General features: G+C 45.1%; 1 long non-coding RNA gene across 1 annotated transcript; it reads right to left on the bottom strand.

Moving 5' to 3' along the window:
* Positions 1-3,289: 3,289 nt before the first annotated feature.
* LOC140594639 (uncharacterized) lies at positions 3,290-8,093 on the bottom strand. The gene is made up of 3 exons (XR_011995684.1): positions 7,736-8,093; positions 5,259-5,308; positions 3,290-4,111 (listed from the first exon to the last, which is right to left on the bottom strand). It is a non-coding gene; the product is annotated as an uncharacterized lncRNA (long non-coding RNA).
* Between the last annotated feature and the right edge of the window lie 3,713 nt (positions 8,094-11,806).

The raw sequence follows: 11,806 nt of genomic DNA, 5'->3' as shown, positions 1-11,806 counted from the left end.
CTTAAGGGGAGTAAATGACTTTTAGGGAACTCAGATGGGCCCTTAGAAGAGTAGGTGGGAGCTATGGTTGCTTGTGACAAAGTCTGTCCGGACGTGGTGTAGACTTCCAGTCTCCTCTCCTATGTAAGCCTCAACCTCCCTTGGTTAATCAAACTCCAGGGGAGGGGAGGGGAGGGACTTAAGATAATTGAGTTCCTTTTGGAAGATCTGTCTTTAGGCAGAGAGTGGAGTTCAGAGAAACTTTCCCTGCATTTGCTTATTTTAAAGTACCTACAGCTCAAAATAATCAGTTATGCCAAAGTGGCATATTTAGGGGTAGCATGTCCTAAACTTTTACCGTCATGTTTTGGGTGACATATTCTGCTCCCCTTCAAGAGAAGAGAGGAAAGAACCTGCTAACTGTTTTGTATCATATGTGTGTGTGTTGCAGGCACGAAGGTAGCAGGGGTTGGGGGTCACAGCAGCAGGAGCCCAGACTTATCTCGTGCTAAAAAAATCAATTCTAAGTTTAGAAAACTCTGACACATGGCTGGCACAGCATTGTTTTCATTTCCTTAAGAAAACACTGTAGAGAAGAAAAAAGTTTTCCTTGACCCTGTTAGGGTCCCTGGCTAGGTCTGAAAATGAAACGAAGATTAGCGGGAGATAAGCATGTGAATCAGATTTATTTATGATCAGTTTTACATGACCCCAGGGCCTTCAGAAGGTCTGATGCTGGGACGCCTGGGTGGCTCAGCGGTTTGGTGCATGCCTTTGGTCCAGGGCATGATCCTGGGGTCCCGGGATCGAGTCCCACGTCGGGCTCCCTGCATGGAGCCTGCTTCTCTGCCTCTTCTGTGTGTGTGTGTGTGTGTGTGTCTGTGTGTGTCTCTCATGAATAAATAAATAAAATCTTAAAAAAAAAAAGAATGCCTGATGCTAAGTTGGAGGAATATCATAAGACAAAGGGTATGAGGTAAGTGTAATAAACCAGGGGAAGCTGACCAAGGCCTCTTTGTTTGTATTCTTGGCTTGGCGTCACTTTGTCTTCAGAGATAAGGATGCTCCTGTCCTCTGGGCGCAGGGAGGGCATCTGTCACATGGGTTTTGTGACCTATTTCAGGAGAGAAGAGCAAGGCGAAGGTCACACTGATCTTCCTGCTTTTGTCATTTTCTCAAACTCCTTCGGCTTAAAATATTCAATACGCCAAGATGCTGTGTCTTGAGGTAGTGTGTTCTGAACTCCCTCAACACCCTTAGTTGACCAGATGATTAAGAGCCCTGAGGACTCTATGCTTTCTCTGACCACGTCTCCTCAATTATCAAGATAAGAAGCATCCCTGGGATAGACTTTACATCTGCAAATATTGTTATTCCCCCACGGTCAAGATCAATGCTGCTTTCTCACAGCTGCTAAGTCCACTCCTAACATTTCCTTATGCTTTGCCTTGGCCCATAGCCCAGAAGTGTAGGGGCAGCATGGCTTTTTCTCCCGGATCCTGTCCCCTCCTTCTCTGGGCAGCCTCGCTCCCTGCAGAAGGAAAACTCCTGGTTTGCGCAGAAGTTTCCCAAAAGCTATAGTGCAAATCACTCTAATTGTTTGCGAGATGAACAATGATCACGCTAACCTCCTAATTAACATTGTTAAAATCTGCTAACAAAGGACATTTAACAATATCTTAATTAGGAAGGATTTCCAATTTGTGATATGGAGCATGTTAGACAAACAGGGTACAATTCTCCCTTTGTTCCTGGGCTCTGCAGCCGGAGAGATTACACGATATGACACAACATGTCCTGCGTTTGCCATTTATCATTCTATATCCTTTGCACATTTGTGCTACATAATTAGTGTCTTGGCTAATTTTACCTGTGTTATTGTTTGCACTGTAATTTGGAGAGGGCAGAGAGGTGATGCTGGGCGAATGAGATGGGGGCAGGCATCTGGTTTCCCTCAGAATGGCTGGGGCTCCCAGATGCCTGCTGGAAAAATCCGGCTAGTGAATAAAGCAAACTTTTCAGGGTCTCTGTTCACGAATAATGGGGTGCAAGGTGAAGAGTCCGTTTGAGTTATTCCAGATAAATATGTGGACGACTAACCAGCTTAGTCTTCACTCTTTTTCCAAGCTCCTCCAGCTTATTTTTAAAAGCTTCTATTATCTATCACTTAATTATTAAAAAGTGTCTACTCTGTTTTCATAAATTATCTATGTGTTAGAGATATTGGCATATGAGAGAAAGAGTCATGGGGATAAGGGAGGTTCCAAAGCCAATTATCCCAGCTGGGAAGATTTTTAGAATATAATGGGACCCTTGAATTATTCTCTACTAGACCTTTAAGGATGTGTGTTTGTGTGTTTGGTTAGGATGGGTGGGGGCGTGGGGTGGGGGGCTGTTGGGAAGGAAAAAGACTTCTAATCATCCCTACTTCATTATTCTTATCTGTTTGTAAGGACATCCTTGTTGTTGGGTCTTTCTCCATGAGTCTTAACTTCTTTATCGTGAAGACAGGAGACACGCCTGGATGAAATTATTAACAGTGAAAGTTATTTGGAATTACTGTTTATATGAACAGCATCATCTAAATTAAATGAGAAAGCATATGAAAAATGCTTAATAGCCTTCCTGGCACAGAGTTAATATTCAATACACTGTAGCTGCAATCACCTATGTCATATTGTAAAGCTGTATCTGATATACAAGGACACCTTAGCTGCATCATACGGTCCAGGGTGCTATATGTAACACATAATATATTGCGTATAACGTGCAACCTAATCAAATGCTCAGGGGCTATTTCTAGACTCTGGTCTAAGTCACTGAATGTGTCTTTCATGAAGACGTCAGGGAACAGACCAGAGGTGCAACTTTCTCCTCCTAATTTGCCATGCACGGCTACCAGGAATCGTCCAGTGAGGTAGAAGCTAGAATAAAGAAAGCAAAGCGAAAACCTTTACAATTAAGGATCTGTGATCTGAGCCCATATTGAAAACCTGCTGATCTTGAATTGGCATTTATCCCTTCTCCGTCACCACCCACCCTCCACGAAAACAGTGCACTTCATGCTTACAACCTTTACCTTGGGAAGAGAGGCCTGTACTGACAAGGGTGGTATCCCCGGTGTACGCGGGCAGCGTGGTGAATGCGTCTTCTCTCACAAAGCTCCCTTGTAAAAACTGTTGTTCAAAGAAAAAACTATTCCTAGCATTACGCCTCTCTGTCTCTTTAACCTTGACACACACACACACACACACACACACACACGTTGGGAAGGAAAATGAAAACACACACCTTTGTATCCACCCTCTTCAGTTTATTCACAGGGGCCTGCAAATTAAAGTCACAAAAGACAGACTAGCAAAAGAAAAGGACAGATTTTTATTCACACACACACCCGGGAGTTTACAGAAAAATGTTGGTTCAAGGAAGTAATGAGAACTGGAGGCTTCTACGCATTTTCATAGGGGAAGGGGAGGGGAGGAGGGCACGTATAAGAAAACAAACGGCTTTTAGGAAAGATAAATGGACCCTCCGGAGAACTGATGGGAGATAAAATAGTTTGGTGACTGGGTGTACCCGTGTGTGGTGCTGACCAGAAGGTGTCTGAGAAGGAAGATCAGAGCTGTCCCGGGAGGGCCTCTATGACACTGGACCTTTGGGGGAGGCTGTGCTTTTAGGCAAATTGTAATTTCAAGAACTCATATGCCTTCAGCTCAAAACAATTCTTGTGCCAAAGAGGCATATTGTGAGGTGGCATGTCCCCTTCAGCCACACATACCAAGTTGGTAATATGCTACTATTGAGGCATAAATAGGTAATGTTAACATTTCAGAGTTGAGAGAGGCCTGAGAAACCACCCCTGCCTTCTTTTCATAAACTAAGAAAGAGAGGGGAAGGCTCCCAGAGGGAACGTGCCTGCCTGAGATGGCCTCATGTTGGCCAGGGAGCTGAAACCCTTGGCTCCAGGGTGGGCTCTCCCTGAGGGCAGCAGCTAAACACACTTCTCATTTCCAGGAGTGGCCAGGGAGGAAAAAAAGACATGGAAAGACGACAAATAAAGATCTCTTCCTCCTCAAGCTCTTGGGTGCTGCTCATTTCTGAAAGCATGAACAAACAGACCCCAGCAGTTCTCCTGTATGGGGCCGGAGGGGAAAAGACAGGAGAGGGGAAGAAAGAAATTATTTAAATGGACGTCCTTTCTTGTGATTGCTTGCAAAAATGATCACTTTTTGATGATATGGCAACCTGATAGGGGAAATAATTTATAGATACCATTTCAAAGGAGGTGGGGGTAGGGTGGGGGGAGGTGGCTGGGTGGGGACCTACAAAACCCAACCGCACAGAAATGCAGAAGGAAATATTGTTCAGGGGGAAAATATAATAAAACAATAAACTCCTCCTGTGCTTTACATGTTGAAAAGGTTTGGCCGTAAATCCTCATTTTGACATTCATCCCAGATCCATTTTAGAGGCAGCCCACAGACTCAACAGGGCGAGAGAAAACGCTAAATCATAATTACCTCATAAAAGCCAAGCCTGTTTCTCCGAATGCTTGAGAACTGGTATAGCTTCTCAAAATATCATAAATCTATTGTGTTCTCTCCTGTTTTACTTAACAGCCAATTAATGTTACTGCTTAAAAGAATTAAAGCCAGGGCCCAGAGGAGGGTGAGAGTCGGGGAAACCAAGGTCTTTAAACTTTGACTGGCACACAGATACGTGGTGCAGATCTAGCCCTCATTACAGAGCGGCTCATTAAAAGGCTCAGTCGCAGAAAAAAATCCTGCCACCATGCACATGCATTGATATGATCTTGTTCTTATTAGCATACTGGAAAGGAAAACATTTTTCAACACAATCTTGAGTCGGTTTTAATATCCTACAGGCTGACACCGGACACGATGGCAGGAGATCTCGCTCCCCTCTGGGAAGTCCTCCCACTAGGGAAGTGTTTGGGCCACCCACATGGCCCCTCTAATTAGCAGGGGCAGGATGGATCAAAACAAGGCACCCACAGAGCCCCAAAGGGGTCCTGATGGCATCGGGGACTCTGGTCTGGACACCGTCTTAGGACTATGCCATGCGTTGCTGAACGAAGACAATACATTCTTGATTTTTTCTCAGAGGGCTCATGTGCAAGTTGATCATCCTCCTGAAGAGCATCGCCACCCTATATTCTCAGCAAAGACGGAAGCAGGTGGCTGTAGAAGCTCCTGGGCAGTGCATGAAAACCAGCATGGCAAGATGCAGAATCAGAAACATTTAGGTTCTGACCTTACCTCCTTCTGGCCTTGGGCAAGGAATACTCCTTGGATCCCAGTTCCTGGCTCTGGAAAATAAAGATGTCAGTGACTGCCAGTGGTCCATGGGGCAAAACCGTTCTAAAATTACCTAGAATATTAGTTCTGTTGTATGTGAATCTCTCTACAGTATTGTGAGGTCTGACCAGGGTGATATTTAAAGTAGATAACAGCCAGGGAGGCATGGGTCGCAGGATGACTGGCCGGCCAATTGGAATGTGGTGGTACAGTCACTAGAATAGTGACAGCCAGACATGACCAGCAGGGCGCTACCTACGTAGGCTGGATGAACATCACCCTGGTCCCTGGGGATTGTCAAAGTCGTTCAGAGTGGAGGCTTTAGAGGGGGAGGGAGATTAAGATGGTGTGGACAGCCAGGAGATGGCCAGGGGGCAGATGACTATTTGAAAGTGAGACTCAAGGAGAAAGAACCAGATCTGGGAGAGAAAGTCAATGTGGGGCCTTGAAGTCAAGTTGACTTGGCTGAGATCCTCCCATAGCCCCAGATGTGTGGCCTCTGGCAAGTTCCTTAACTTCCCTGAGCCTCAGTTTCCCCGTCTGTAAAATGGAGATAAAGCAAGGTGTCACACAGGAGACAAAACTAAACACATGAGGCAAAATATAATAATTATCACAACTTATTCTTGATAATGCTTCAAAATTCCTATAAAATTTGTGTCCCAAATCATCTCTCAGTGCGTCTAATATGGCCAGATTTTTCTCTAACAGTAGAACTGATTAAATCCTTGGCTTCAGTGTATGGGCCATTTTGGATTGAAAAAAAAAAAAAAGAATTGCATTGTAAATTTAATCACCAGAAGCATCCTCGGTGTTGTGAGATGCTAACAGCGTGCAAGGCATCCCGGGAACAGAGATCATACAAGCAATCTCACATCTCCCGCGCACTCTGGGGCCCAAGTTCACTGAGTGGAATTGGGAGCAAAATCATTTGCACCAATTATATTAAATTCATTCTCTCTCTCTTGCACCTCCATGCCTCCTCTCTGTGAAGTATACACCGTGGAATTTATCTAGGTTGGATAGGCCAAATGCATGCATCATGCCACTTCACTATAATTAGATACACATCTCACACGTTGGGTGTAAGGACTGAGGACTGAGTGCTTGTCAAGGGCACAGCAGAAGAGCTCGTATGTATTCAATGAGTACAAAGTACCACTTTCCTCCCTCCCGTTTGAGAAAGCCCAAATGATGACTATTTTTAAAGAGAATCAGACAGATCACATTGTACGGAAGCCCTACCCTCACCAACATCTTCATCTTTTTTTTTTTTTTAAGATTTTTTTTTTTTTTTTATTCATGAGAGACAGAGAGAGGCAGAGACATAGGCAGAGGGAGAAGCAGGCTCCCTGCAGGGAACTTGATGCGGGACTCAATCCCAGACCTGGGGATCACTCAACCAAGGGAGACGCTCAACTGCTGAGCCACCCAGGCATCCCCTCTTTTTTTTAAAAAAAAAAATTATTTATTTATTTGAAAGAGAGAGGGGGAGGGGCAGAGGCAGAAGGAGAAGCAGGCTCCCCACTGAGCAGGGAGCCTGCAGCAGGGGCTTGATCCCAGGACTCTGAGACCATGACCTGAAGAGAGGGTGAATGCTTAACCATCTGAGCCACCCAGGCACCCTTCAACATCTTTATCCTTGAATGTCCTTGGAGGTGACAGCTATAGACAGGATGTGTCTCCCTAGAATTCATATGTTGAAATCCTCATCCCCACTGTGTTGGTATGAGGAAGTGGGGCCTTTGGGAGGTGATTAGAGGGTGGAGGCCTCATCAATGGGGTTAGTGCACTTATAAGAAGGGCCCCAGAGAGCTCCTCCATCCCTTCCATCACAGTGAAGCAACAACCACCCATGAACTGGGAAGTGGGCTTTTGCCAGATGCCAATCTGCGGGCACCCTGACCTCGGACTTTCTCATCTGCAGAGCCAGAAGGAATAAGTCTCTGTGGTTTAGAAGCCTACCAGGATATGGTAGTTTGTTGTAACAGCCAGAATGGATTAAGACGGTGACAAAATTTTACAAGAAAGACAAGGGGCACCTGAGTGGCTCAGTCGGTTAAGCTTCTGCCTTTGACTCAGGCTGTGATCCCAGGGTCCTGGGATTGGGTCCCTGCTGAGCAGGGAGCTTGCTTTTCCCTCTGCTTCTCTCTCCCCCTGCTAATGCTGTCTTAAATAAATTCTTTTTAGAAAATTCATTTAAAAAAGAAAAAGAAGTACAGAAGGAGGGTCAGAGGGAGGGAGATCACTGAAGAGCACATCCGTGGAGACTTTCTGGAATGGTGATATTGATGGCTGATAGGACTGGGGAGGCATGACAGCTTAATTCTGTGGTTCCCGTAGCTAATGCTGATGAATTATATACTGATCATTTCCTCTCCTGTGGACCAGGCACTATACTAGGCTTTTTCACGTGTGATGGGAAAAAAAATCAGTACTTGTTCATAGCCTTGTCCCTTTCCACTTGTCCAAAAGGATTCTGTGCCACTCTGCTGGTCCTTGAAACTTTGTTTGCAGAATCGGAATGTAGTGCAGAAGAAAGGGACATCGTCCGGATGGAGTGATGCACCTGCTGGGAAGGACTGTGTTTCCTGTGGAGCAGAATTCAGCAAAGAGGTGAGAAAAAGGAGTAGGCTGAGAGGCATAGGTGGGGCAAGCAAGAACACAGACCTGAGATATCTGGGGAGTTTGGAAAAAGAGAAGAGACATGTGGGGTGGGGGGTTGGGGTTGGGACAGTTGCCAGGAGACAACAGTGGGGGTTAGTGGTGAGGAAGGTTCTAGAAGACATTGTAGCATACTAGAAATGCAACCCTATATGAAGGGAGCAAAGTTCTCATTAGCCTTCAAAACAATTTTGACCACCATTCTTCCCGTAGTAGCTTACTTAAAAAAAAAAAAATCTATCATCTTGTAGTATAATTCTTTCATTCAACTGTCATAATTTCTCTTCCATCTCGATCCTAAGATCTTGTTGCTCTTCTTTCTCATTTTTCATTAATAACCAGGAAGATAGTTGCCCAGGTCAGTCTCTGAAATATCAATTTGTAAAAATCCATAGAAATTCGCTGTGATTAAACAGAGCACCCAAATTCAATGGTAATCAGAAGATCTCCCAACCCTACCCACAGGACAGAGTGGGAGGACACGTGCATGCTTTGCAATGATTTGCCCCAAATGTTCTGTAAAAATTGTCACTCCCCCAGTCTGAGTGGTTTGGGGTGTGGCTCCTCCCACGGCAGACCTGTGACAATCCCTCAAAGCAGGCTGGTCCGACAACTTGTACTGCAAGGAGCCTGTGCTGCCTCCTGAGCAGCTAGTACTTCCAGAGGCATGAAGACAGAGGCATGTCTCCAGCCCCGAAGACTCACGTGAGGCTCGGAACCTTGGAAGGGACATGTGGGACCAGGGCCGCAAATTAAACGGCCAGTCTGCAGAGACCTGAGTTGCCAGCAGACCTTGCAAATTATTAATACCCCCTCCTGCTAAATCCTCAGAATTTGCAAGAGAGTATTGCCTCAGCAGCTGAAGCCAAGTCTCCCAGCAAAAAACTCTACCCCCCCACACCCTCCAGAGAAAGGTGTGAACAAGAGAATTTGTCAGGGTCTGTCCCGGGGAGCCTCAGCTGCTCATTTCCTTCTTTCCTGAAAGTGAGTGTGACACCTGACACCAAGTCATCCGAGAATCTTAGGGCATCTGGCAAGCCAGTGACTCGGAGTTTGTGTGGTTGTTTTCACAATTAACTTGCAAATATACGTTTCTGAGATCTCAGATTTAACTTCCTAATGATGCCTATGCCTCCCGGTTAATTGAATGAAAGTCTTTCTTTTGCCAGTCACAAATAACCTTTTTAACCTGTAGGATCCCAATATACCTTCAAGGCCCACTAAAATGGAAATGAGCAATCACTGTAGGTCTGAATCTTTAAAAAAATATTTTTTTTTCCTTACAAATATCTCCTACAACTGAGACCCAGGGCTGCAAGGTCAGACACAAAAACACTGTATCAACACTGCACCTGGATTCAGAAGAAAAAGGAGCCTTGGAAAATAGTTAAGTGGACAGATGGTAGGGTCCTGTTACCCTGTGACAGGCACGGCGGAGGTCCTAAGAGGTAGGCTAGGAATTCCTGTGAGTGCCTCGGTCACTTTTCACGTGTATCTTATCACAACCCCCCTCCAGGGATCCTACACCCACTTCCCAGCTGCTAACACCCCACTGCCACCAGCTTCAAATTCCTTCTTTGATGAGAAAGACAAAGTGGACAGGAGGTGGGATTTATGATAATCATTTGTGTCTAGAACTCTATCATGTTTCCGAAGTCTACTGCTCCATATTAACAAATTAGAAGGCTCAGTACACTGCACCCAAAGTTTTGCTAAAAAGCTGTTTTTGCAATATTCCCAATACCCATTGGTGGACTTCAGGCACGGGATCATCTGGCAGTTGGGAGTCTCTAACTGGACAGCAGGGGCAGAAGAGCTCTAGGATCGGGTCAGGGCACAGCCCTGCGGAATGAGTGGGCATTCCATGTGTCCGTCTCAGCACCCCCCGACAGTGGTGCCCCTAGCCTCCACTTCCCCCCTCCTGTGCCTCCTTAGTGAATTAATTACCTTTAGCTTCCATCATATGGTGATGCTTGATATTTTCTGAAACAATAGAAGAGGCCCTGAGTCATCTAGCTACCATTTCATCCCTTGACTTGTTCCTTAGCGTGGTCCTTACAACTCTGCAAGGTCCGGAGAACCTCAGAGGTACGTATCCTCATCTCAGTTCTACTGACTCTATCACCTCGAATCTCTCACAGCCTGTCCAAAGGGTCATCCTTTTTTCATCCTCCAGTGAAGGTAAAAAACAGTTCATCTCAGCTAAGGGATCCTTAATGCCCCAGAGTGAATAATTTGCTTAACATTTACTCATGAACCTCTTCGTGACCTTTCTCGTCATCTTCTTTGTCTCCTTCTGTGCTTGGGAAATTGGGCCAATGCTTTTCAAGGCCCCTTCTAAAACACAGTGATCTCATTTTATTCTATATTTCTGATTAGTACAACATGTCTAGTAGACACTCAATTCAACTTTAAAGTTGAATCTAAAATGGTATTAACTACGGTCATTCGATACATAACTATATTAATTTAATCTACATTAATGCCCCCATAGCTATATTTTTCTAGCTATAAAATCACAGCTAGAAAAAATTAAAAGATCTAATAAGCTGGGTCTCCAACCTCCAAGCATTAAAACTGAGAAACACATGGAATTCTGCACAATATCCAGAGCTCATTGTTTTAGGGTATATTCTTTCTTTCCTCTGCGTGCTGTAATAGGAAAACTAGCAAAACAAAACAAAAACATTGGACTTGGGCTCTTAATTTATTACTTTTGTCTTCCTGACCTCAGGTGACTCCTTTAACCTCTCTCTGCCCCCATATCCTCATTCATAAAATGTAGGGTTGGATTATATCACATGGATTTTCAAAACTTTTTTCTTTTTTTTAGACATGGAAACCTCTCTTAAAAAGAAATCTTAGGGAGAAGCACAATGCATGTAACAGATAAAAGCAGAGTTCTCTGGTTGAAGCAGGGATGGGGGACCCTAAGACTCACTGCTTAGATCCTCTTATGCAAATTTCACCCATCCCCACCTTCTTTTAACAATTTATGTTTTCACGCACAAGCACAGCTTTGCTCTGTGTAGAGTGTTCACATTCATCGTACCTGTCTGATAGAGTCTACATATAAGGTGTGACTTTGCATGTGTTTATATGAGTGTATAAAAGAGACCCAAATTTCCCACAAACACCTTAAAATCTATGACTCAGAATGAGAACAAACACTGCTAGAGTCACAAGCCTAATACAGAACAGTAGCTCCACACACCTTGCTCTTAGAAACCTCTGCCCACCTCCTGGGCGAGACCGTAGATGTCTCATTTATACACCAGCAGGTGCTGCTGCCCTTCTCCTCCTGGTCTACTTGGCTCCATTGTCTCTCCTGTGGGATAACAAAATCCAGCAGCCGTTGTGTCCACTGCTCCACCAGCCAACGTGGTCTCTTGCTGGTTGATGGTTCCACACATCACTGCCCTGCTGAGCAGGTGGGTGGTATGGCTGCTGCACTGCACACAGTGCCCCAGGAGACAGTGCAACTTCATGGTCTTGGCTCTCGGGCAGCAGCATCTCCAGAGCTGTGAGCACTGGTTGGATCAATGCCTTGCAATATGATGGGAAAAATGCCTCCTTATCCGCTCCCATTGCCACCACCTCATGGGACTCAAACAGGTGGCCAGTGGCTATTGGACCAGAAGGCAAATCCATGTGACAGATCACACTATGCAGAGAACCACTTCTCCCCTCAAATGAATAAGTCAAATTCTTTGTGTCTGGTTTATTTCTCCCTTAATGCTCTCCCAGGAGGCTCCTCAGCCTCTGTGCAAATAGATTGCAGGTCTCTGAATCCCAGCTGATCCATCTCGGGCTCATTCTGAGACCCTTGGATGAATATGTACATG

This window comes from Vulpes vulpes, chromosome 12, assembly GCF_048418805.1.
Source record: "Vulpes vulpes isolate BD-2025 chromosome 12, VulVul3, whole genome shotgun sequence".
NCBI lineage: Eukaryota > Metazoa > Chordata > Mammalia > Carnivora > Canidae > Vulpes > Vulpes vulpes.
The sequence above is the reverse complement of the archived record's forward strand: the minus strand, read 5'-3'. Positions and strand labels throughout refer to the sequence as shown.